This window comes from Carassius auratus, chromosome 34 (assembly GCF_003368295.1).
Source record: "Carassius auratus strain Wakin chromosome 34, ASM336829v1, whole genome shotgun sequence".
Lineage (NCBI taxonomy): Eukaryota > Metazoa > Chordata > Actinopteri > Cypriniformes > Cyprinidae > Carassius > Carassius auratus.
The window spans coordinates 7,713,259-7,736,964 of NC_039276.1; the positions used below are offsets into that span (position 1 = coordinate 7,713,259).

The window sequence follows — 23,706 nt, forward strand, 5'->3', positions numbered from 1 at the left end:
ATAACCTGTGTGACCTTGCTGAAATCACAGCAGATTTTTATAAATCATGTAAGTGTTAAATGGTGTGATGAAAACTAGGGACACAACTGTAAATGTTCTTTGATCACTGGCAAAAAAAAATCTTCTTTTTTGGCTCACAGATTGATAAACAATTAGAATAAACCATTGTTTTGCCAAGTAATGTCATCTGCCTAACTGCAGTCAGTGGTTGCCAAATAAAGCAATTTATCAGCAGCCTAATTAACTGGCAGTCAGAAGTATCAGTTTTATAAATTTTTATTTAACCATACTTGACTATTTTTCAAATTGTTCCAAGGTAGTTCCTCAGTGTTGCTATTTCATTACCATATTAATAAGTATTTTCTTATGTTTTCATGCCTCATTACTTAAGGAAAGGACTTAATAATATGCCTATAGTAACAATTATCATATCATATTCGCAATGTTCCTGCTTATGTGTCAGACACACTGTAGTGCCACCACCTGGATGTGACAGTGGTACCACACAACTGTCTTAATAAAGAGTCACTTCCCCCAGCTGCTTAATGCATTGCAGCTTGCAGTGTTTGGGCATAATGTAATTCCACAATAGGCCTATTCACTATCACAGTTCAAGTAAAGCAATTTTTTTTTTTTTTTTTGCAAATTTATTTATTAAACATGCATTTAAAGTTGATATTGTTGGACAATTGAAATGTGTATGAATGTTTATTGGCCTATCTATTTTATTATTATTATTATTATTATTAAAATAAATCTATAAATCTGTACCTGCAATCTCTCTGGAATGGACTTTAGTTTTCTCCATATATATATATATATATATATATATATATATATATATATATATATATATATATTTATATATTTATTTATTTATTTATTTATTTATTTAAGTGACATTTTTGCACCAAGTACTGGTTAATTTCTGACACTGCTTCTAACTAAGTCCAATTTCTTCACTAATAAAAGGTGCCCCAAGATAACACCATGTATTTGGTTTCACTGTAAACCCATGTGCTTTTGAACATTCTTGGATCATTTTTAAAAATGCTTTGTAAAAGCCTGTAGCATGAAAATACAGTGGTATATGAATAGGGTAATTGTTCAGTTCCACATATAAAAGTATCATGCCATTGCCATATAACATGTACATCAGAAAGTGAAAAGAAAGAAAGTGACGTGACATTCAGCCAAGTATGGTGACCCATACTCAGAATTTGTGCTCTGCATTTAACCCATCCGAAGTGCACACACACAGAGCAGTGAACACACACACACACACTGTGAACACACACCCGGAGCAGTGGGCAGCCATTTATGCTGCCCACTCATTTATCATGAGTATCAAGGTACACCATTATATAATGGTACAATGGTATATTGTGTGGGTTTATTGACTGTACCACACCAGAACCAAAGCATGATTATATGCCATATTTCCACTTATGGCAACATTGTGAGATCCAAACAGTTAATTAATTGCCATGGTACCTCACTGATTCTAGGGACAGACTATCCAGTCTGAAAATAGGGGTGTGCTGAATCCCAAATGACTATGTCTTATTGATCACTTGAAACAGGTTAACAGAAACGTTTCTATTACAGAAATGTATTTAGAAAGTAAAAAGGGAGCTTTAACAGCTAATGCAACCACTGTGCCAAACATTTGAGCAGCAGCTTCCTAACAGAGTTTGCACCCCCATTCGTTTGAATTACAGCTGCCCTTTTGTAGTAGCCTCCTCTTTCCAGCACGGCGCAGTGAAGCAGCTGCAGGTCGAACTGTGGAAGTCATTCACAGAAAAGAGACACAGCACAGGAGACCTACACAAAAGGGAGATTGCGGTTTATGCGTTGCGTTTTATGTACGGTAGAGTTTACTCCAGAGGAAGAACACCAGAAGGTAAAAACACTCTCAGATATCATTACCTCACCTTTAAATGTAGTAATTTATAGAAACCGCCTCTAATGTTTGCTGGACTAGGATGATACTTTATGAACTTCTGTGGTCAAGAGTTCTGCTGCCAGATTATACTGATATCAACATTTCAGCCAATCTCTGTGATTTTTTATTTAGCTATTTATTATTCTTCTTTTTTTTTAATCTGGAAAGAATATAAACATATGTTTATATTGTTTAATCAGAAATACAAAGATTTAAAAGTAGCCCATGTTTTGTAATAAGCCAGTGGGTTCGCATGAACGAGTAGCAATTTTAGTAGCCCAATTTAGTTGCTTTATAAATGATTAAAGAGTTATCTAATAAAACCTGGTTTATAAGCACATTTTCTATCTTTATGGTGATAACAAAACCCTTACTGTGGGGATGTTATGTCTTTTAAACAGTCCCCTTCTCTCAGTTTTATCAGATAAAGGTAAATGTTACACATGAACACGGTATTCAGTACAGTACACCTTTATCTTGACGCGGAATTTACTCGCTGCTCACGTTCTGCTCAGGATCCGAGGAATTTTGCTTTGGGATCAAAACGCTCGAGCCACCAGTAAAACACGCTGCATTTCACTCTCCTTTATCATCGTTTGGCATTTGAGGGACATATTTGTACTTTTATAATCTACTTTTAATCTACGTTTGCACAAGATTTGTGAATAAGATTCTCAGAAGAGGTGGAGGGAAATGTTTTCTCTCAGCTACACATAGGCTACATATCCGCACAACTTTATAAGTCTTAACAGAAAGACTATTCGTATTTTATTTGTTATTTGGAGACCGTGACCAGCGTTTAGCTTTTTACAAACAAACAAATAAACAAACAAAACAAAAAAAACAAGAAACAATCGTGAGTCACTATGTTTGACACTGAAAGACACTGTCAGATATATGTGAATGGTGGACAATGGTGGATGTTATCCATAAGACATTTTTAACAGGCTACAACTTGTATTCTTCATAATCACATACAAAAAAAAAAAAAGAAAAGAAAAAAACTTCCTTTCATATTTCGCTTTTAACTTTAGCTCGCTTTAGAATAACAAAACAAAGGCGCCAATGCAATGAAACCAGATGTAGTCTACAGTAAAAAAAAAAGGTAGACCAATGGCTTACGGTCAGCAATGTGAATATGTAGCCTCCATAAACAGTAACGTTATTATAAAATATTTTGACAGTTTACTTATATTTTAGGACGTGTTTTTGTTTAAAACTTATTTTGGGGGTCATATCTGCAAGACATATTTCTTGGCTGATTTAACTCTTCATTCTCAGCCTCGCGCATTTTTACAATGAGCTCAAATCTGTGCTTCGGCTTTCTTACACAAAGTGGCTCAATTTTCATTTATTTGTTTTTAGTATTCCCAATGATAAAAAATAGGCTTTTAAAAAAATTACTTAATTTTAAACCTTTTTACTTCACACTGTCGTTGGAGCTGAAACGATTGCATTTTGGTTCGCTTTTGATGAAGTTCTCTTCGCGAACCGAAGAGCAGGTGTATACAGAACATAGATGGCAGCGATGCACAAAAACGGCAGGGGGCAGTGTCGAGTCTTGTAGCCAATGCACTCTCTCATAAGAGATGGCTGATAGCACACAAACAGAAGGAAAATCACCTGTTGGCCTGGAACAATCCAAATCAGTGGCGCTACATCTGGGAATCTATCTTCCTGCGGTGCTGTAACTCCAATCAAACATAGCCTACCTCAAGCAACTAATCAAGGTCTTGTGGTTTATTCCAGAGTAATAACAACAACATTGTTGAAAATGCTGTAATTTCATCAAAAGCAAACGATTGAGCGGTTCAAATCTGTTCCAATCCTTAGATTTCTCATTGTTGGCTAAGTAGGGATAAATGATAGATGCATTTGATGTTCTTTTAAGCTAAAATCAAAGAGCTTTTATGTATCAAGATGTGCAAGCTTACATGCTGCTCTCTCAGGACAACATCAAGGTTCGATTTAAGACTGATCAGCACATTCGTTTAGAAAATGAAGGGGCTTGAAAGGAAAATCATTATGGATCCAGGTATAGTAATCTCAAAAAAAAAAAAAAAAAAAAAAGTGGGAATGTGCTTTGAAATCTCGTTTTTTTTTCTTCTTCCCATTGACTCAGTTTCATCCTTGATAGTGGTAGGGTGAATGAATCCTAAGATATTTCCCCATTGTTAAACCTTTAGAGCCCATTGTCTTTCATTTATAGTGAGAATAAATTAGGCCTGGTTTAGTATGTTTAGCTTGACTGTCCTCAGGGGGATTTGGAGCTTTATTTACACACGCTTATTCTAGTCAAGCACCGTCTGTCCACTTATTCTTACCCAAACACCCATCACCACAATGTTTATATGGATGCCTCTTGGAAAAGCATGTATATGTAGGGTTTGTTTAGCTGAGGCTTCACTAGGACCAAGCATCTCAATTTTTTATTAATGATGCTTTATTCTTGGGTTCTTGATCAGGATTTCTATAGGTTCAGACTGTGCTTTCAACATCAATTTCAAGAGCAAACCTCAAGGTGGTCCTTATAGTATGACTCACTCGCAGAAGTCTGACACTCCACAGTAGATTTTCACCATCACTCATTGTGCATGTCTACCTGAGCCTGAGGCTTTGGAACATCTCTTTTAACCTAAAGAGGCTGTTTGTTTACCGGTTCATTAAAGGCTTTGTGTACAAGTATTAATATTCATATAGCTCTCCCCCTCCCACCACTACCACATATGTCAATCTATTCATATGTTTTCATAGTGCATGAGGCCACACTTTTCAAATGTAAAGTAGGTGTTCATGTGTAATGATCTTATGTGATCCCTTGTCATTTTGTTAGTGATTAAGTAGTGGCCTCATCTGGACATCGGTCAGTGAGTGACATCCATAGAAATGAGATGTGGAAATGCAAGGAAATCTGATCATTTGCATTAGATTTCTGAATAAATTATTTTAGCGCTGAGTGATGACTTAGTAGCCCTTTATCAAAGTTTTAGCGATGCATATGTAAGATGTGCCATGTGAATTATTTCTGATGTGGAGTCATCATTTGAGAAGGACAGTATGGATAAAAGTTTAATGGGAAAGAACTTGATCTGACTGGTAATAGATTTGACTGCATGGAATAGAATGTCAATGTCAAGTGTACTTCCGTCTTGTTTTGGGGTTAGTGAGTTGTATGAACTTGATAATTCTGTCATCTTTAGCTCACCCTCATTTCCTTCCAAAACTGTAAGACATTTTATTTTTCAGAAATATTTGTCCATTCGGTGAAAGTCAGTGGTCACCAAAACAGTTCAAAATCTATTTTGTGTACTGCAGAAGTATTAAAGCCAGACAGTTTCTGAACATTATGAGAGTGAATGTGGTGTAAAGTCATATAAAGTTTCCTCTGAAAAGCTGTCAGCAGATTCTTCGTGCTCATAATACAGTTTTACACATTCATTAATGTCTAAAGAACATTTTCTCTATCATAGCACTTCTACGTATATTAGATCTCCTCAAGGCACCCAGAATTCATCTTTCTGAATTATTCTAATGATATCTTCCATAAGAACTGATCTGCTAATATGTTCCAGCTAAAATGTGCGCGCGCAATATGCCTGAGTTTCTAAATAAAGTAAGTTAAAGAGCCATTCATGAGTCGACATCATTCAAAACCCTCTTTATTATCACTTTTTTTTTAGCTTTTAAGAGAGAAATTGCATGTTTAGTTTTGAGGGTTAAGCTAAAGTTAGTTTAGGATCTGGAACTTATTGTATGCACAGTGTTTCAAAGCATTTTGGAGGGGTGTAAGGTAACTGCCAGAGTAGGCAGACTTTTTTTAAAACCATATTTATAGGAAGGTTTCTAGTAGGCTCTTCTAAAAGGTCTCTTAGTGATGTTAGCTGTGTGATAAGCATAATAATCGCTGATACTGCCCTGCTGGTTATGTCTCCTGAAAATTATTTTTCATTTGACATTCCCTTTTTCTGGCATTGATAAGAAGCCTGGAAGCTTTCATGCTCTGCAATTGTGGCCAGTGTTTTATTTTAAGAAGTAGCTCACTTCATTGCAATGGTATCATTTACTCAACCTCCACTTGTTCCAAACCTGTATGAGTTTCTTTCTTCTGTTGAACACAAAAGAAGAAATTTTATTTTTATAAATATATATATATATATATATATATATATATGGAAGTCAGTAGTGCCCATCAACTGTCCGCATACTACATTTTTTTAGAATGTCTTCTTTTGTGTTCAACAGAAGAAAGAAACTCATACTGGTTTGGAAGAAGTGGAGGGTGAGTAAACAATGAAAGTGCACTTCTCCTTTAGTCTTCCCAAACCTGGTAGCCATGCCTATTTCTGCTATGTCTCTGTGTTATCTTTTGAGAGAAGCTTCTTAATGCTTTACCAGATTTCATAATGTACTAGAGAGTGTTCATGTACATGATAAATATAAACTCTATAAATCCTTTACTACATAGGTACTCTGATGCATTCTCACATGACACATCAGAAAGTGCTTATGAGGATGAATAGGGCGTTAAACTTGAATGATTTGCTTTACTGTAAATGCTATGTCCACATACCTCTGCTTCCCACATATGTCCAAAATGAATGCCAGGCAGAAAGCACCTCAAAAACTCTCTGTTAGCTAATTAAAGAATCTGACCGTGGACCATGTTCACATTCTTTTTGCAGTTTACAAAGACTGTCATTAAGTGATACGCTGATCTAAAATTTTTGTCAAATACTGTCAAATTTATGGTTTTTGCAAGTAAAATCTTTGAAGAAGAGAGAGAGAGAGAGAGAGAGAGAGAGAGCCAGAGACATAATTAAGTTGACCATTCAAAGAATTATCATAGTTTAGCCTCAGTGGCTTGTCTGGTGGTACATGCGACATCTCCTGAACCTGTGGTGCCGTTGGTTCTGAAACAGGAAACTGAGCTTATGGTTTTCCCAGGCTGTCTCTGAACGTGAATGAAGGTTTTTGTGATGTTCTCTATTTTCATCCCCTGATTGGTGTGAATTGTTGCTTTTCATGAAATGCTTCTTTATTATTCTTGCTATCAAGGGGTGGAACAGAAGGAGTTTGGTGGCCTTTGGCTGCTTCTCAAGAATATTGTAGGAACGCCCTGCTGTCTTTTGTTTGTCAAGGGGGTAGGGATGGTGGGGTGTGTTGAATTAAATGTATTCCCCAAACAGTTCATCTGGAGCTAGGCTGGAAAAACAAATCGAGTTGATGGATTATCATCTTGGGCTGTGAATTTTTCATAATATGTGGCTGCATATTGTTTTAAAATGTGCAACTGTCCGTAGCGCATCCCTTCTGAATGTCAGAAAACTGGTGTGGATGAATGGTGGGGCGCTACTCCGTCTGTGAAATGTGATCTGGGATACGGCTGAGCTGCTCGATGTCTGCAGCCCTAATTAATACTTGATGTGATTGAAGGCGCTCAATTTGTCTGGAGTCTTATCTTGTCAACACGTTTGTTGTAGTTTTTTAGTTTTTTTGCCAAATGTCTTTCAGACAGACGGCTGCTGAAACGCAGCAAACAATTAAACCTTGGATAATTACGTTCTATGTTGTCATGGAGATGTTTCTACACAAATCAAGCGAGACGCATTGCTCACTCTTGTGGGTTCTAATTAAACGAATGCTACACTTCCTTAATCCCACCTTTTTCGCAATTGAGAAATCGCGTCTCTTAGCAGGCTGAAGTAAGTTTTCTCTCAAGAGTTCCTGTCAGCTCCTGAAGCCAGTGAGACGAGTGGCGAAATATCTTTAATAAATAACAAATGTCTAGATGTAAATGCTTCCACTTTGAGAAATCAAGTTAACTGTTTGTCGTTTGTTATAGTGAACAGTGGATTGCCAATTTAATATTTGGTTTTCTTCAGCTCACTGTCAAGGGAGGGATGCAGTTGTATGTAAGCGGACGTGAAGGAATGCATCTTTTCATTGGCATTGTTCGGTCGAAGGAAGCTTCAATGAGGAGACGGGGAAAAGGGTAGAGACCAAAATGCTCCCACAGTTGATTTGCCCATTGTGGGGGAGGAACACTATGCCCATTGATGGTGTTGTTGGTGAAGCCCCCAAAAGCTGGAGAAAGGGGGCCCATTCAGTGCAATGGGTGACCTTGCACAACTATGGGAGCTGGGTGTTGATGCTTTTGTGGAGCACGGTGGGAACATTGTCCCCATTCTAGTGATTTAATACTCCAGGTCCGAGGCACTTTGCTATCTCCCCTAAAATGTTCATGTTCAGTCCTGTATCTTTTTCACAAGGTAAAATGTCTAGTTATAATACCACTCAACTATTTCTGTTGGGAATAGATGAATGAGCAATTTGCAGTCCAATGATCTGTGTTACCCTATAGATATGGAGCCTATTTCCAATTGGTAACTGTGAGATAATGTTTAAAATAAGACATAAAATCACATTGTGTTATAAATGAAGATGAGAGATTTCAAGTAATTTGCAGTCAAATGATCTGTGTTACCCTATAGATATGGAGAATATTACCAATTGGTAACTGTGAGATAAAGTTTAAAATAAGACATAAAATCACATTGTGCGTTATAAGTGAAGATGAAGATGAGAGATTTAAAGTAAGCTTACCTTTTTTTCACTCTGAAACAAAAATTAGATTTTATATCATAGTTTCCTGTAGCTCAATTGGTAGAGCATTGCGCTATCAAGCGTAAGGTTGGGGGTTCAATTCCCTGGGAACACATGATAGGTAAGAATTGATAGCCTGAATGCACTGTAAGTCGCTTTGGATAAAAGCATCTGCTAAATGTATAAATTTAATTTAATTTTTTATTAAATTTTAATTTAAATTTTAAATAAATTTCATATCAACAGGATGTTCCAGCATTAGTTTGAATAAAATACTGTTGCTACTAGCTTAAACACATTTTAAACCGATTCACCATAGTTCAGATGTTTATGAAGTAGAGTATAGCTTTTCCAGTAACAAGCTGTTTTTTCCAAGTAGTGTGACAAAATGCTACATCACTGTTTAAAATCTGGTGATAAAAGAAAGTTCTCCTAGATAGAGTTTCATATTTAAGCATTTAAGCATATTTAAGAGTCCAATTCATTTAGTGGATCTGGACGTTTGGTCCAAAAAATGAGTCTAAAAATATTGTTACAGGAAAGCATTTTGCTAAATGGTTTGATTGTGTAAATTGTGGTCTTTTAAAGTTAAATCATAAGTAAATTATAATTTCAGAGCTTTCCAGAGCTGAGCGGTTGAGAAACAAGATGCCTTAAATGACTTAAATTAAGAACACTAATGTAGAGCCACCACTCTACAGATATAGAATTTCCACTCTCTGACTTCTCACTGTCACTGTCCACTGAGAATCTTTAATCCAGTGTTTGCACACCTGATTTTTTATCACAACCTCTAAACGAAATGGAGAAATCAATTTTATTCAGCTCGGCTAAATAAAAGAAAGGGTTATTATTTAGTCTGACAATTCTTTCTTTCATCCTCTGGCTAACAGTAATTTCCAGAAGTGTATGAACTCTAATATTGAATTTTGATAGGTAATTCAAAAAGGCCACAATAGCCTGGCATATTTCCAAAATGTAGATTTGAATGGAATGCCTTTCAGATCCAGAATGACAGACCATGTAAACTCTGGCTGTAAAATGAGATATTAATTGCCCTTTGCTTTCAGTCACATCTGAATACAGCTAGACAGATGAACAAAAGGCCTCAGAATGGAAAAAGCCACCAGAGTCACTTATCAGGTGCATTCAAGATTCATGCCCTGGACCGAGCCTCTTATCTCTCTGACCTGAAGTGATCTTCCTCTTAGGTCCTTGCCTTTCTTCTACACGTGATTCAATATGTCTTACACCCCATAAAGGTCTATAAATTGACCCCTTGAGGGAAAAAATGAAGATCGGACTAGGTTTCCATAGCCGTGGAAAAAGTGTCATATTTGGCCTTATGTTGAGTCAAGAAGTGTTTAAGCATACCACAGATTTAAAGAGATAGGCTTACAGTATATTAAGGAAGTTCATACCTAGAAGACTTATGTTTTGGCTGTTGTTCATTCTGCAGTCTATAGTCATACATTTAGCATCAAAAACTTATTTTCTAGTTTAGTATAGTCTGTATGTGGTGTGGTTGGTTGCAGTTTCTATAGTGATAAGAAGTAGCTCTCGGTTGGGGCACAAAAGTCTGTCTCAAACACATCGACAGACAGAACCTTGTTTGACAGTGATTAATGTCCAGTCCACATCAACACAGAACATCCAGGGACCACCCTGTCTCCTAATTCCATCCTGCACTCATTATCAATAAATAATAAAGCTCATGCAGATTTATGACCAAAACTAGTGAGTTAAATATATGGGGAATCTGAAGGCTCGGCTTTTGCTGCTAGTTTGTTAGTGCGAGGAGTGGTTACCGCTCAAAGATCTGGTGGAAGTCATTTTTCTTTTGAAATTACAATTGTGGGTGCACGACTAAGAGGTGACCCTGTCCCCACTTCCAACTTCCAAGTCTGTGTCCTTGCAGGGTAATGAGTAATGTCTGGATCTGAATATTATCCTTGGGCTGGGATGGTTTTCTGTTAAGTAGATTTTCTTGATTCGCTCAAGATAACCTGTAATGGGGATTTCAGTTAAAAATCTATAAACATAGATGGATGACTTTGTTCTTGTTTTACCATTAGTCAAGAGCAGCTCACAGCTGTCCTCAGACGTCTGACTTATTCTCATGTGACCCATATGAAAATTCCTTCAGTTTTCTTGGTATTGCTTGTCCTGCTGGCATGCATGTCAATCCACATTCTGCTTAAGTCATGTTGTGTCGTGTGCTACATACTGTTTGATAGACTATATTTATATTGTGGGCATTGGGGTGTGCAGTGAAGTAGGATAGACACATGGATGGATGAATGGATAAGATATCTCTTGCAATGACACAATGTATGTGAAATTGAAAAGAACTAGTTGGTGGGCGTAGCTACTCATAATGTAATAACCACATAATAAACACACATGTAAAAACTGCACATAATTTAATAAGTATTACATTATTATTGTAATATAAATGTAATGATTTTCTCAAAATGAAATAAAATCTTGAGCTTGAAATGTATTACATTATAAACTGACCAAAAATGTTGTAATATTGTCATAATTATATAAAGATACTTAGAAAAAAGTATAAGGACATTTAGAATATTTGTGCTGTTATTTAGCCTATGTGTATAATATATATACAGTAAGAGATATATAAAGAGATAAATGCCAAAATGAATCTCAGACGTGAACATATTATTTGCTTTGCTCAATCTTTTCATGTACAAATGAATTTCTTTTTGGAATTAATTTGTACATGAATGGATTAGGCAAAGTAAATGTGTTCACGCTGAAATTTAGTGAGACGACATTGTCTTAGAATCATGAAAAAAAAAACATAAAACCTCTTTAATTAAAATTCTGAGTGCATTATTCTAGTATGTGTATAAAGTGCTCCCTTTTATAATTTCAAATGCACTGAGTCTGTCACTCATCTCAGTTCATTGACTCAATGGACGTGTCTGTGATAAGCTACACTACTCAATGCTGCCTTTGTAAATAGAAACATCTGATGCTCTCCAGAGTGCAAATGTAAATATGCACAGAAGAGTTTCACAAATATTCAGTTATTACAGTTTCAACTAAGGGTGCTCTTTTTTATGACATGATAAACTGCTTTCTGTATGGATTTAACAATGAATGTTGCTTAAATACGGGAACAGTTGGCAATCACGCTTTGCAGGTTTTAAACACTTAGATTATGTTCTTACTTTGACCATGCAGTAAATAAACATTCTTGAAAGAGCGCAGTTTGCTGACATATATACATCCTATGTCCTTGAATTGAAGACATTTTTTCTGAACAAATTTTGAAAAAAACTAAAGTTTCCAAAATCTTATGCAGTCTGGGATAGATTGCGTTATCTGCCTCAGGCAACGGCAGCATGGAGCACCAGTTGAATGAACAATTCTTCATTTTAATAAAAGTTATAACATGAATGTATATCAGAGGTAATGTTGAAAAATAAAGTACAGCTTACATTCACACATCATTTCTGTGCCTATAAGTGGTTTTACCCAGGGAAATCATCAGTATTACAGCCTGTGAAGGATGTGTCAGTTAGGTGACATTTACCTCAGGAAGATAAAACCGTCTAATCATAAATCACAAGTTATAAAAACATTAGGCCTATAAATTTGTGTAGAATATAAACAAGTTTTTATAACAGCCATTTAAATGACTATTCCCCCGTTTAGATAAGGCCTAATGCCAGACTAAAATGTAAATCTGAGCTGGTACAACTGAAAGAAACTCTTTCTGATCTTAAAATATATCGGTGCCTTTATTTCTTCTCAAAATGCACACCAGTAATGTTTTTTTTCTAAGGCATGTTTATAAAAATATGTAAATGTCCTAATTGAACTGTGGTCTAATTCTGGCTTAGTTGAAAAAATGTCTGTGAAACCAGGCCTTTAGCATAAATTTAGCATGTCATAATCACAAAATTTAGACCTTTTTATATTACTTTTTTTTTTCACCATGTGGCCTAATAAGCCTGATTTTTGTTTAATAAAACTATGATTGTTTTGTGCTCAAATGTATTTTATTGAAAGATAATTATGATATTGTAAACATAATAATAATTGTTTTAAATTATGTGCTGGTATTACCTCATGAACTGTTATCAACTTATAAGTGACTACAGTGTGTTCATAATGTAATACATTTCTTATAAAATAAACATTTGAGAAAATTATTACATTATGAAAATTTTGTTACAATAATAATGTAATACGCATTACATTATGTGCAGTTTTTACATTATGTGCGGTTAATTCATTATGAGTGTATCAAAACTTAATTAAATCTAACTCCATATATAGCAACAATACCTTGTATACCTTCTGAATTTGTATTTATTTATTTTTTAAACCTTAAAACAAATCAGTACAAATGTGGTCATCCGATTTGAACCTGAAATCACACAATTTTCATAAAGTTCACACATTAGTCATAATGGATTTACAGAATCACCACTGTTTTAATTTTAATTGTTCCTTAAATGTCACATTATCATTGTGTATGATTTATAATCATTCTCACCATTGTATTTTACATTATTTGGAAATCATTATTTTGAAGTTCTGAACAATATATTCGTTTTATGCAGTATATATAGGCTGAGCATAACCAGTGTCATGACAGGTCAGGATAATTGGATGGATAAAAAAAACTAGTAACTAGCAACCTTGTTATTGCAGTCAAGTACAAGAAGCACGGTATTTGGCTCAGTAAACTGCAACTTATTTGCTACTAGCCCTGACTTGCTTCTTGCCTTAAGTGAAGATGCCATTCACAGGAACACATCCTATGAAGAAAGTGCCATACAAGCACACTTCTCTAAATCAGGCAGGCAAAATGTTTGATGTTTAAAGTAAATATGTCTTCTTATAGACCTCCCCTTCTAACAGTAGAGTGCAAGGCCTTGGACAAGGGCCCTATTGAAAGCTTCCCAAGAGGAAAGTTTTTAAAGTTTTAGAGGGTTTGAGGGTGGATATGGACCTGCATGCCAACACACTCTGAACTACAAAGGCACACATGGAGGTGGATGAAGGACCCTCTAGAAGAGCAGTGGATAACCAGTTCAGTCGATCAGTGAATCCAGGCAGTGTGTCCCAAGAGTACAACCAGTGCAACCAATTAAAAAAAAAATCAATATGGAGAGTGTAAATAATGCATTGCAGGACCTTCAGAGCCATCTTGGTATTTGGTTTTTCTTTGTGATTTAAAGGAAATGCAGCAAACATATGAAAAGTTTTCTATTAATTTCACCATCTGTATTTATTTACGCTTTAAGATCAGTTGTACTTCGTCTGTCTGGAGCGACTATATTGGCCCCACCGATCAATGTGAGTTGAATGTTTTCCAGATCACCAATAAAACTGCATCGAGCTGCTTTCATAAGCATTCCCCAAGGTTTCTCTAGCCTGATATTATGAATATAGATATATATGCCTTTATATTCATAAATTGATAATTAAACTAAAGTTTGCAGAGGGTCATCTATACTAGTGTGACTCAACTTCTCCAGATTTTACATTGGACGTCAAATACAATGCTAAACTGAATTAGCATGTACTGCATCAACCCAACGACTTTGTGAATGTCATTTGAATTTTAGAGGTTTTATGATTCGAGGTGCAAAATGAAGCACTGTAGTTTGTATGTGCTCATCACAAATGTCATATACGTAATGTGAATTGATGATTGTGGCAAATGGCAGAACCTGTCCATGCTACTTCTACCAAAGTACAATGGATTTGTGACCTAATTCAGCAGTTTGATTGAATGCACAGTTTTTGATGTTGATGTCTTAGTAAAGTAAAAGGCATGTCAGAGGTATAATTCACCCAAAAATGAACATTCTGTCAACATTTGGACAACCTCAAGTCGTAAACCTGTATTGATTTATTTTCTTCTGTAGAACTTGAAGATATTTTGAAGAACGTTGGGTACCAAACAACATTCCACCCCACAAATTGAAACTATTTATATTTATATTTATGATGTGTACTGTTCCACAGAAGAGAGAAAGTTATACAGGATTAGAACATGAGGATGAGGGGGTTTCTTTTTCTTTCTTTCTTTTTTTTTTTTTTGGTGAACTAGTCCTTGAAATATGCATGATTTTATGACTTGTTGAATTCTGTTATTTTAGAATATACCTAAATCTCCCCAGCTGTCTTTGCCTGTAAAAAAGACCTGCAATTCCCTTTTCATGGCATGACCAACAGAACATGTATGGAACAAGTGTAAGTCTTCCATTACTCATGCCATCATGGGAAAGAAGCTTAATGGCCACCTCATTGACTCTCTGCCTCCTGTGGTACTAGTTCCATTTCATCTGGCCTAGGGTGGCCTGATCATCCCGTAGGCATGCAGAGCTGATACTTGGAGGTTTAGATCCAGTGCTGAGCCAACATGAGCCAACTTCACATGCCCCCCCCTCACCCTCACTAAATACCAATCTCCCTCCAACTGTTAACAGTAAACATGTCTTACTGCGTCTTAGCTGGCACTGAGCCCGGCAGCCCTCAGCAGTTTACAATGTAGCGACAGCCCAGCCTTTGACTCTACAAAAGCGTGCTTCTATTTATTAGGGTTTGTAAAATGACAGAACTGCTGCCACTGTGCTGTGAGTGGAATAAACAAGACATAAAATAGAAGCTTGTTAAGTGTAGACGGCCAATTTGTGATGCTGCTATGCTGCGTTTAGTCTTTTTTTTTTTTTCTTCTTCTCCTCTCTTAGAAGTTAGTATCACTGTCAATAGAAGTGAATTCAGTGCCAATGTCAGATTTTTTTTTGTCTCTTTGAGATTTACATTGTAACAATGAAAAAAGTAAATGTGGGCTTTCGAATTGGAGAGAAACCATTAACTATTTCTGAAGAGTACCTTTTATTTAATGAATAGGATGGATCAAGCTTTGAGATACAGTACGGATTTAATAACCAAAAAAAGTGGCTTTTTATTTCACTGGAAGTGTTTGTTAAAGGGGTTAGTTCACCGAAAAGTGAAAATTATGTCATTAATGACTCACCCTCACATCGTTGGAAACCCGTAAGACCTTCAGAACAAAGTTTAAGATGCTTAAGATTTAGTCCGAGAGCTTTCTGTCCCTCCATTGAAAGGTAATAAAAACATCTTCAAAGTAGTCCATGTGACATCAGAGGGTCAGTTAGAATTTTTTGAAGCATCGAAAATACATTTTGGTCCAAAAATAGCAAAAACTACAACTTTATTCAGCATTGTCTTCTCTTTCATGTTTGATATGTTGCATTGCCTCCAACATGAATTTTGCCTATAGGGCCTCCAAATGTCTAGAAACTGCCATGCATGTGCCTAAATGGCCATATATATCTGTCTGAAGCTTACATACTGTACATAGAAATATTTTTTGAAATGCAATAACATCTTAAGCTGTACTTTTTTTTTTTTTTTGTTAGTCATGACATTATGAAGCTGGCAGATGCTGCTTTAGTGTTGTTATTTGCCATTTGCACGGAGAAGAAAAAGCGGTGACTGCATGTGTGGCTTGTCTCACACTGCTTAAATTAAAAAATTGATCGTCCAGTCACTATCTCTAAATGTGTTGCTTATCTATTTCGGCTCTCCGCCGCTAATGAATGCTAGACCTCACAGACATTTATCTGTGAGCGAGTGTACATTTGATCCTACGTCAATTATTTCTCCTCTTTACATCTGCCCTCTGAAAGTCTTAATTATGACATTGATAGAGATGCTGCTGATCAGATCTTCCCTCTCTGCTGCTGTAGTTTCCTGCCACAGTGACATTCAGAGCGCACTGTACTGCTTCAGCCCATTGTGACAGGAGAGAAAAATGGAAAACAATCATGTTGAATGTAGGTCTTTGTAATATGAAGTTGTTAGGCAGAGACTGTCTCAACAACATGACAGAGATACAATTTAATTATATCATATACACTACAATTCATATCTTTGGGATAAGGATTTTTAAGGGTGCATGAAAGAAGTCTCTTATGCTCACCAAAGTTGCATTTGATATATGTAAAAAAATTGTGATTTACACACACACACAGTTCTGGGTGTGTGTGTGTGTGTTCACTTGTTACTGCTTCGTGCGTACATTTGGATGGGTTAAATACAGAGTAATAATTCTGAGTATGGACACCATACTTGGCTACACATCATGCCACTTCACTTCAATTAACTGGGTTTTTTAAATTTATTTTAAAATGTCAAAAATTTAAAGGCAAAGCTGAATTTGTAGCAGTATTTTGTATTTATTAATTATTTTTTAAAAGGGACAGTGCTGCTCAAAATTTTTGTAGAAATCATGAAACTTTTTATCAGGATTCTTTGAGGTATAGAAAGTTCAATATATATATATATATTTTAACAATTTAAAGGTCTTAACTTCTGATCAGTTTAATCCATCACTTGCTAAATAAAGGTATTATTTCTTTAAATGGAAATTTAATGTTAGTGTGTGTGTGTGTGTGTGTGTATTTATATGTATTTATATGTTTGTGTTTTTAATTTCTTGTTAAAAAATTAAGAAGATTAACCTGATGGTGATAGCTACTGTATGTTAATATCAAATGATCAGATGACAAACAATACTTTGTGCTCCATTAATTCATTTGTTTCTTTGTATCGGAGTACTTCTAAATTCATTATATAATTTCTTGAAAATTTTCAGGCTTTCAGACAGTAGAATAAATGTTTCTTTAGTGCTTTTCAGGCACTCATTCAAGAAACTCAACCCTAACAGTTTGCAGAATCTGTCTAAATGATGCGTTTTGGTGGAGAGGAAAGCGATATAGTCAATTATAGCTGGTATGATTCAGAGGCTATGATGGATGGGGGACCAGTGGGCAGATTTGGCCTGGTGTGCACCCACACAGATCGCAGGGTAAGCACTCCCTGACGGCCTCACTAACACCTCTCCCAGCAACTTTAGTTTACACAGGAGGTGTCCCATCCATGTACAGGCCAAGCTCAGCCCTACTTGACTTCAGCAGGTTATTACAGCCTGTTTTTGTTTAAGCAATTTAATCATCAGGGCAGATGCTTAAATGAACTAATTAGAGTATTGCGTGTGTTAGATTGTGTTGAGTAATGTGTTTTTGTATTGAATGCCTGAATAAATCTCATTCATTCCAGTCCAGAAGATTACAATATTTCAAAGAGTTCATACAGTCATATTAAAAAAAATGATAGATTGATTAACATGCTTACATTAAGTTAGTTAACTAAGTGTGTGCCCCCGATGCTTTGAAAAAAAGACAGCTAGGTTGCCCATCCAGGGGTTATTTGTTTTCTGTAATGATCTCATTAAAGCGAGAGGTTTACTCTGAATCATTAATCACCCTGTTGACCATCAGGAGACGGGAGCACATTCTGTGGCTTTGTGATTCATCTGACTGGCAGTAATTACTCACAGGATTGGCACTTCATCCATTGACTTTAATTCAGTTTAATTTATAGAAAAGTTCCAGTGTGTTCATTAGCTTAGAACTCCAACAATGAGATGAAGCAAGTTAGTTGGCATAAATTGAGAGAGGTGAACTTTTAATGGCACCAGGCATTGAGTGCTGCAGAAACTCTGCTGTGATCTTGACTTTTGATGTCGCTGACGTCTGATGTTTGACAGACAGACGCTGGAGACTAAAATCCTCAGTATTATTAAAAGCAACAGTTAAGAAATGCATAGTGTTTTTTACATCTAATAAATGCTGTTTTTAAACGTTCTATTCATCAAAGTACCTAGAAAAATAACTGTATCATGATTTCTTAAAAAAAATAAATAAGAAAGCAGCACAGCTGTTTTTAAAATTGATAATAATAAGAAATAATTTTTGCACTCCACATTAGCATATTAGAATGATTTCTGAAGGATCATGTGGCACTGAATACTGAAGTAATGCGAGCTGAAAATCATCACAGGATCGGTATTGTGTGAGACATAATGGATTATAATTCTACTTTGAATAAAACAAACAGTAAACCATAATTTTGAGAATAGACTTAAACTAGTTGAGGAAAGGGCAGCCAGTTTAATACATCATAGTACATAATATCTATGTTGCTGAGAGTAATATGCATATATAATATCAAGCAAAAACTACTGAAAAGTGGGCTGATGCTATTTATAGTGCCACTCCAGACTTGTTGCATTGATTCAGGGTGGGCGTTATTAGATCCACTGTGGGAGGCGTAATTACTGCAGATGCGGTCCCTCCGATCGCAGTCACACCGGGCCACCGACCCAGCTGTGGACCACATTTCTCAGCCTTTCATTGGTTGCTTTTGTGTGGGTCTTCAGCCTCCTGCTGACTAAATGCAATTGATATAAACAATGTCTAAATTTTCAGATTATTGGTTTAAATGCTCAGTTCTGTGTTTTCTCCTTCAGATTGAATCTTTTTGCTTTGACCGTTCATATTCATGTTTGTAAATGACTTGTATATCTGTCATCCATATGAAGGGACCACTGCCTAACAGGACCTATAAAGGTACATTTACAAACATAATAACAACATCATGTGTCTTAATAATCACAAATGAAAAGCAATTATATGTTGATCCTGGTTTGTGAACATTCATTGGTTTTACTTGATTCAATATAATTACGTATATGGTCTTTTGTTGTCTCGCCATCTTTCTCCTCACACTGCCTGCAGGATTTGTTTTATTTAATGATTAAGAAAAAGTATTTTTTGGCTCTTAATGAGGGTGACATTGACTCTGGCCATGTCCAGAGATAGATTCATTCTCTAATGGTTTGCACTTGGGTCACATTTTGAATCTTACATGAAACTGTTTTGAATGCATCAAATCAAATGGCCCAAATCGGATTTAACATTTTCAGTCCTTATTATGAATAAAGTCCTGGGGCCTGTACCATGATGGTAGATGAACAAATTCAGAGTTACAGGATTAGTTTCGAGTTGACAAAACCAAACCTCTCCAATTCAGCATTGTTGGTACCATGATGCTGATCATCAACTTTCTTTGTCAACTCAGGCTTTGATCCTGAGTTTGTGGAGCGAGTGCACATGAATGTGTGACATCACTGGCGAACAGCCAATCACAAGCCTTGCAACACAAAGCAAGTTTGATTTACCTCTCACAAGAAATAAAATCTAAAATATATAAAATATATAGTGAGACTCGAACATGTAAGGTAAGATTTTTTTTTGTGTGTATCTATTGATACTACAGTTTTTTATATTACATGATCTGTATACATTTATATTTATTTAAAATAAACGATTTATAATAACTGTTAAACTAAAATTTCTTGTGTTTAAAAGATAAAAAATAATAATATAACTCACATTAATTATATAAAGCATAAAATGACTCAGTAATTATCATTAAAGCCAGACTTCTTATATAATTTTTTTTGCCCCGGAGCAGATTAGCCGTGGAGTGTAAATTACTATGGCAATGAATGCCGCTAAAAGCCAAGCCACGTACGTGGTACATAAAACCCAGGATTGGTGCAAACTAAACTGAAACAGCTAATCTAGCTTCATGGTACAGCCCCCTGATTGGTCCAACTTCAGGTTGAGATTTCTTACATAGAACATAACCTGCCACGGAGCAGATTAACTGTTTAGTTTAAATTACTATGGCCATGAAGCCGAGCCACATTCATGGTACCTAAAACCCAAGATTGGTGCAAACTAAACTGAAAATTACCTGGCTAGCCAGCTAATCCGGCTTCATGGTACAGGCCCCTTTACCACGTGCCTGAATTCAATAAAGTATACTAATCTTTCTGCTTTTGCCGGATATGGCCTGGTATTATTTACGAATTGAGGTTTTATCGGTTAGCATGGTTCAGTTTGTTCATGCTGATAGATGTTGGAACTACTGAAATTTCTTAAAATGTCTTAATTTTTTATATTTCCTTTATATAAATGTAATATTTCTTTAGATTATATTAACAGTATTATATCAAGTAACTTTTTTAATTTAAAGTCTATTATAGAATATTTACCATATATAAACATTTTATATAGTTTGCCTTTTAGAAACAATTGGAAACTGTTGGCTTCGGTTAGCACCTGTTGTCGAATCCATCTTAACAGCAATCACTTATGTTTTCCCTTTTTGTGTATTTCTTTAGAGCTGGAAGGCCACCAGTAGGTTGCACAAGACATTCCAGGAGCAACTTTTATAAAGTAGTACTGCTGAAGCAACACAATCATTTTGCCACAGTCACAGTTAAATTAAAACTCGGAGATCAAACCAAAGCCTGCTTTCCACCTGCAGCACCAATCTAAATCTGTAGCTTGCTAGACTCCCTTAATCTCGGGCCCTGGGGAACTTGTTGGAGCCTGTTAGCAAATGTTTATCCCACAGTGAACACCTGGTTGTTTGGAGAGTACGCCCACAGTGCACTGCCATCCCCCACTCAAGCAACGATGTGCTTAGTTGTGAGCCAAGAATGAGCCGACACATCGTATTCCTACCACAGCACGCAGTTCGTCGCTTTCAACATGGGTGATTAGCATAAACCTCATTTAGTCATCCTTTAATGAATCATTTTCCTGGGTTTATTCCCAGCTGTGAAAAGGCATTAAATGGTAAAGCTATGAATTGTAACCTTAAACTTGATATTACCCAAAGAGACCATTGAACAAAGCTGATCGCATTTCATTAACCACGATTACTCATATGTCTTGAGGGATTTCTAGCAGTTTGATAAAATTTTTTAGTGAAGAGTTTGAAGAACTCTTTAGTGGTGTTTCAAGGAAAGTCTTTAAAGGAATGCACATAATGGAGTGTATTTTATTCCAGATTACCATTCTCATGTAATTCAGTGTCCCCGTCGGTCCTAAAAGGGATAGTTCACCCCAAAAAAAAGTTGTATGCTTGTTCACTAGAAAGTGGCGTTTCAGCGGATGACATAGTGCAAGCAAAGTCCTTTTAAGAATTTAAGTCATGTCACTCGGCGGCCATCTTTGAAACGCCTCTTGGGCAACTCCTATATTTTTGAATGGGGAAACATCAAATTCTCCAAAACTGTTCACTAAGCTTATGATTACATTTCTTAATTGGAATCACCAAAGAAATCTCAAAACAACTATGTCATAATTGCTATTACTTTTGCTCAAATAGCGTTATTAAAAGCTTATTTTTCATGATAGAGCAGCCAGTGTGCATGTGCAGTCCTTAACACACGTCGCAGAGCGTTGACTGTTTTTATAGCAGTGACGTGCAGACTTTACAGATTAGCGATTGACCCCTTCATTCAGATGGCCGGACTTACTGTGATTGAGCGGCCATATTAAGCATTGCATTTTTCCCCATCCAAAACTATACGAGTGACACGTCTTGGGTATTCTATAGTCTTTGGTGTAAGCTTCAGCGAGAAGTGATTAATGCAGACGTGCAAAGGAGAGAGCAAAACAGAACACAGGTCACAAATTACAGAATAGAATGAAGTACAGAATGAGGATATGTAAAGAAATTGTCGGAGGCTTTTGTGATGTATATTTTGCAAACTTACTGAACATCCAAAACAATGCTGTGTCATATGTGTGCGCTTGTAGTAGTATCTCTCAAAGAGCTTAGAAGATGGGTAAAGGAATCAAAACAGTGCCAGGAATTCCTCTACTGCACACAATGGGCAACATGACTCCTGTTATAAGAAGAAACAAGTATGCTTGAGCCTTTTGTCCATTTTAGGGTCACATCATGTTAGTCTTGTTGGTCATTATATTGTTGGTTTGTTTATGTCTTTGGTCTTTGTTGTGTTCATATATCAGTCAAACCATTTGGATGTGGACCGAGACCCTTTAATAAAGTGGGTCTTGGTTTGCTCCTTTGGGGCACACCACCAGTTTGGATGGCATTGTACACACTTATTAAATGAACTGCACTAACAGAGCAATCGCACTAGAGTTCATTTTAATCAAACCAAACCTGCCAAGAGTAAACTCACCCTTAAGGCCATACAAGTTTTAAATATCTTAAATGGTATAATTACCTCCTCTTAATTATCATTTTAAGAAGTCTGAAATTTGAGGATGTGAAAACCAAAACCATTATACACCCTAATGTGATTATTAAACATCAAAAGGCTGTGATTAAATTAATGTCAGCGCTGCACGTTCAAAGTCAAATGTTGTGGTGTTGCACATTTTACAGGTTTGCTGTTTCAGAGCAGTTCGCAATCAAAAAATATCATGCATTTATCCCAAAAGAATGCTTAACATTTATTGTTGATGAATTATAAACACTGTAAAGGAAACCTCATCATTTTTTGTAAAGTGTATATTTTAGCTTTCTCATTTTTTTTAATGAGCATCTTGAAGTAATAAAGCATAGACATAAAAATATAGATCCCGTAGTATGCAGAAAGTCTTTTTTTGTTACTTTAGTAATGTTATAACCTGTATGTGGCATTTAAATAAGTGTAAACTCTTTATTGATATGCAGTATTCTTATTTTTTTTAAAAGGTCTTAAATTTGACTTAAAAAAATAAATATGCAGGTATCTTATTAGTTTTCATATTCATTTTAAAAGGAAATTTCTCCCAAAGAATTCAAATGGTCATTTACTCACCCATGTTCCAAACCTCTATGACTTACTTTCTCCAGCAGAACACAAAATAAGATATATATATATAAAAACATAAGACATTTTTCAAAATATCTTATGCTATGTTCCGTGGAAGAAATTGATTGGATTTGGCCAGATGGTACTTTATTTATAGCTCTGGAGGTCTAATGTTCAACTTGCACTATATTCAGGTTCTGGTTCAGCTTTCTTTTCCAATCTCGGACAGCATATCCCAAGGCTTTGAAGGCCTGTGGCAGTCAGAGACTCTGGGGCACTGGCCTCATTGGCCACTTGATCCATAATCCAACCCTGCCAGCTGCAAGCCTGCATGTTTTTTAATAAAGACATAAAACATGTAATGGAAAGAGATAATTCATTTTAAAAGTCCAGACAGGAAAAAGCCGTGTAATTGAGTGTCATAAAAAGATTTCATAGGAAGATAAACCACCTGTGTAATCTGAGGATGTTGAGGGTGATCGGCCTGTGGCTAAAACTTCTCAGTTTCAGTGACCTTTTTTAAGGCAGTAACTCTCTGCTTGATAATTGATTTATTGAACATGGCCTTGGCACGCCGGTCAATCGGATCATAGGAGCCGGGGTTGTTGAA

General features: G+C 36.0%; 1 protein-coding gene across 3 annotated transcripts in view; it reads left to right on the top strand.

Moving 5' to 3' along the window:
- Positions 1 to 1,774: 1,774 nt before the first annotated feature.
- LOC113053062 (semaphorin-5B-like) overlaps positions 1,775 to 23,706 on the top strand; it is a 129,752-nt gene continuing 107,820 nt past the window's right edge. For all 3 annotated transcript variants that reach the window (XM_026217719.1, XM_026217718.1, XM_026217720.1), the window contains exon 1: positions 1,775 to 1,903. The gene's annotated coding sequence lies outside the window, so the exon portion shown is untranslated. The remainder of the gene's footprint in view (positions 1,904 to 23,706) is intronic.